The following is a 4,966-nucleotide window of genomic DNA, read 5'->3' as shown; positions in this document are numbered from 1 at the left end:
GGAAGAACTTTATTTACAACGAGTCCACATCCAACACACATTCTCGTTGGCGAGTAAAGATGTGGTTCTGAAATTAATACAAATAAGAAATAACATAAACATCTCTCTCACTTGTTTAGCATTTCTTACACGTCAGTATTACAGAGAACACCATACCAGATTATAAATGGACATAACCAAATACCAGAAAAAGATTATCATAATGACATAACAGGATGGCATAAACACAAAATCATAGCTTAGGATAATTCCCCCATTTGTGAGTCAACACCACCCTCTAGTGGACATAATGCTCACTCAAATGCCGCTATGTTTACACAGTGGTTATTAGCAACAGGTTCGTATGTTAGCATATTAACTACATCTGTTAAAATCTTTGTGAACATGAACGCTCCACAACAACTGAAACAACTTAGAAACGAGGGATATCCTGTGAAGCCACACTACTACCTACTTTACTTTTCTACAGCATAGCTACCGACACAGGCCGTAGTAACAGGTGTCTACATTGGTACATTAACTGCAACAGAAATAAAATATGTTCCCAATGTGATTTACTGGTTCTATGAACGCACACTTGCCAGCATTAGTCCAATTCAGTTCAAGTACATAAATTACCCTCAGCAGCGCTACTCTACAACCAGTGGCGTGTCTAGAAAATTTTTGTTGGGGGGGCCAGGTAGGGGCACAGATTTGGAGAAGGGTGGCAGATGTAATTGGCAGATAATGTTAAAAAAAAAAAATCTACCAACCGTTAACCATCATTCAATAACCCTATAAACCTAATAACTGAATGCACTTTTAACTCTTATTAGAATGAGGTTTTAACCACTACGGTGCAAAGTTTTTAGATACTGCGTTGATGAAGTACAAGAGATACAATCAGTGCTTTGTCAGTGTTTACTCAGCATTCAAGGACAGCAATATTTACATAGTATTTTTACTGACATATAGGGCACATATGTTTTGGGCAAAAACATTTTTGAATATTAAAATACAAACATTTTTAACATACAATTGCCAAATTAGCCAATGCAAAACTTTATCTGCCTATTAAAAAAAGAAGATAATCTTCTTACAAACTGGTGTTTGATTTTGAAACAGGAAAAAAGTGCAGAAACAAATGAAAAGACTAACATTTGAATGAAACCTGAAAGCAAGTAAATGCTTTCTATGCTGCCTTATGGTAAACTTTGGTAATACTGATGTATAAAGAACAACACTGGCTGATGATGAAATACAGTCAGCTGGCATGGTGACACTGTCAGTATTAACCTGCAGGGCTGCACTGGGACAAAAAAATTGGGCATTTTGACTACAGACCGGCCCACCAGGTATTAAAGCCATAAAGCCTTTGAATGAAAACAGATGCTGTTGTGACAGTGATGTACACTGTCTTGTTGGTTTACTGTATGTATGATTTCTATAAATTTTACGTCAGATAAAAACTTTGTTCGCAAGATTCAGATAATTGTTTAATAAAAGCTAGATATTTTAAATGAGAATAAGTAAGAAAAGTATTTCTTTGTCCCCCCCTTTCCCTGTTAATGCCCTACCTGGCCCCCTGGCATAACTTTCCTAGATCCACCCCTGCACAGTTACCAGCTGTCAGCTACGTAGAAAAGGATGCTGGTGTTATTTGTCTCTCAGAAACAGCTCATAACTTCCCTTCAACTCATTCATGTCACCTAAAAGGTAAACCTGTTTCTCCATCACCTGTTCAGCTCTGATGATTCAGTAAGGACATCTCCTGGTTTCATCTTCATGTTTCCCTCTCACCACATATCCAAATCGATATCATGACCAGCAGCTTTACAGCTGTGGCTCCAGCAAACATCAGCTGATACTAGAAATTAATATTAAATAAATTCTAACAACAGCTGATCAAGCTTAAACGTGCTGCTGTTGTTTAGCGCGACATCCACTGGTTTCCTCTTTCTGGCGCAAAGTGGGCGATAAATAAACAAGAGAGAAAAGCCGATCAGCTGATCATTGATCAGTTTCATGATTAAAGTAGCAACAGGAGAGAGAGGGGAGAGAATGAGAGAAGAGGAGGCAGCTGTGCAGCGTAAACACAGAATAACTCCAGCTTTGTGTCTTTTTCATTCTAGCTTAAGTCCGGGACAAACTGCGTCTCTTCTCAGCTCAATACAAAACCTGTAATATTTTCTCTGAATGAGGGACCATTCCATTTTTTAAGGAGCTGTTGGCAACTCTACTAACTAACCTTATGAATAAAATAAAGTTCACTATCAGTAACATCATAGCACCCACCCAGCTGTATAGAAACTCCATCATGCTAGCTAGTACGCAGTACGAGTTATTGTAACTGACTGTAAAAAGTCAGCACAACGAAAATAAACTCCACCTAAACTTGGTTTATATCTGACCCAGATAGACTGCAGGTCATAACTTCTTACCTGAAGGTCAGTTCACCTGACATTGCTTTATATTCTCGGACTGGCGGCTGCCTCGGGTCTCTCCTCCTCCTGCCTACCCTTCCCTCATCCACCTGCTAGCCGCCGTGGAAGCTCCGCCATGCTCGATGGCCAGTCCAGCTATGTTAAACTGTTAATCTTTCGCCGAAAAACTGTTTTCTGTGGTGCCGTCTTTTGTGCTTGGCTCTCCTACCTTTGCTAACATGATGCTCATAGCGCAGAAGCCGATGCTGCATTCACGTACACTCGGATATCTGAGCTTCACTGTGAAAACATAATCGTACATTTGATATTTCATTGGATTTTATTGTTTTGGCTTCGGGGTGGCACCTGGGGTGGCCAGTCTGGTTGGGGGGTGGCCTGTGCCACCCCAGGCCACCCCGCTGGACACGCCACAGTCTACAACTACGCTCTCAATTGCCACAGCAAAATGCAACTCTTTTCAAATTCAAATTCAAATTTTTATTTGTCACATACACAGTCATACACAGTACGATATGCAGTGAAATGCTTATACAACTGCTCGTGACCTAAAGAAAAAAGAAAAGGCTATGAATAAGATAGGAAATAAATATGAAAAATTAAAAAGGGTAAATTTAACTAGGAAGGAATAAAATAAAATATATATATATGAGTTTGTTGAAAATAGAATAACTGTACAACACAAATTAGAATGAAGGGCAAATTTAACTGGGAAAGAATAGGATAAAATATATATGGATTAAAGTTTAAAATAAAATAACTGTACAGCAAAATACACAATACACAGTATAGAAATATATAAGAATGTATGAAGAAATATAAATATATATACAATAACAGCAGCATTTTACAAGTATTAAATGGAAATGAAGAAATATAATGTCCAGTGTTGTGCAAACCACATTGTAGGTGTCTTGTGCAGTGCAAATATGCTTAAAGTGATTAAGTGTAAACAAAGTCCAGACTGTCCAGTGTGTGTATGTAAGAACCATATGTGTGGGTCAGTACTGTGTGGTGGTGTGATTGAGAGACCGTATCGCCTGCGGGAAGAAGCTCCTCCTCAGTCTCTCTGTGTTGGTCTTCAGGGAGCGGAATCGCTTCCCTGACCTCAACAGAGAGAACAGTCCGTTGTTGGGATGGCTGAGGTCCTTCACGATCTTCCTGGCCTTGGTCCAGCACCGCCTGCTGTAGATTGAGTGCAGGTCAGGGAGCTCGGAGCGGATGGTGCGCTCAGCTGATCGCACAACCCTCTGTAGAGCCTCTTATTGTCCCCTGTGGGAATCATGCTCCTCCCCAATGACTGTACAGTCATTGCTCCTTCAATGCAGTGAACGCATGACCGGGCAAGGACAACAGTTATGTTTCTGCAAAGGTTAATCCACCAGTGGGCACAAGGGCTTTAATCAAAGTGATATATTTAATGTGAAAATATAATTGCTGTTGTTATTTAAGAATTTTCAAATTTACTGTTTTAAAAAGAAGCAGAAAAAAAGTTAAAAAAAAAAAAACCAAACAAAAAAACCCATTATTATTTCTTTTTGATGAAGATGATGAATTACACTTAGGTATTTGCATTCTTGAACAGTGAATCTAAATATAAAACGACAATTCAGTTTGTGATTTGCCTGATTAAGTATATTATGAGCTTTAACCTCCTAAGACCCGAACTCTTCCACGACATGCATTTTTAATTTCTCTTTGATATTTGGGCATATTGGGGCCTGATGAATGTAAAAACAAAGAATTTCCAGATTTTTTTTTTTTTTTTTACCTTATTTTTGTTTTTAAGAAAAATAAGAGCCACAAATGAGGATATTCATTTAAAATTTTGATAGAACAGTAGCAGTATAATGTCCTCGTAAGTGGATATCAGGCCCATGTAGAGCAAAATTGAGTATTTTGGTCAAAATAACCAAAAATGTGATGTCCACATATGTGGACGGCAGGTCCTAGGTTAATTGAAAATAATTTTTCTTACACTTCGAAATTAGCTTAATTTTTTTCTTTTAAAAGTTGTTCAGTACTATAAATGCAGATTTTATTTATTTTAAGTGAACCGTGAATAGATTATTGACTGAATTAGTTTAAACTTATTAAACTACTGAAGTCGCTGAAGTGCGTTTCTTTAATCAAGATGTTTAAAGAGTCTAAGATGTTTATTAGTCTAATTATAATGCATTTTTTTTTTTTTTTTTTACTTTATTGGTATATTTTGTATGATTTTTTGATATGCTTAACTTTTGTGAGAACTTACTTTTTTCGTATGCGACAGCTATTTTTTTTACTTCATGTTTGAACGAATTTCATTGACAAACGTCAAGTTAAATGTGGTTTCTGATTGGTTTAGAGTATAACACTACTGGTGGACTGATTAGATTGTGAAACACAAGTTTGTTTTCCATTAAAAAAAATAATATTGACCTCAAACTGGAGATACATTGATGTTTATTGTAAGATTAAACAACAACAGCAAAAAAAAAAAAAAAAAAAAAAAAAAAAAAAAAAAAACATGCGTTTACGTGTCTACCTGGTTGCAGTGGTTGTCT

This window comes from Oreochromis niloticus, linkage group LG3, assembly GCF_001858045.2.
Source record: "Oreochromis niloticus isolate F11D_XX linkage group LG3, O_niloticus_UMD_NMBU, whole genome shotgun sequence".
NCBI lineage: Eukaryota > Metazoa > Chordata > Actinopteri > Cichliformes > Cichlidae > Oreochromis > Oreochromis niloticus.
The sequence above is the reverse complement of the archived record's forward strand: the minus strand, read 5'-3'. Positions refer to the sequence as shown.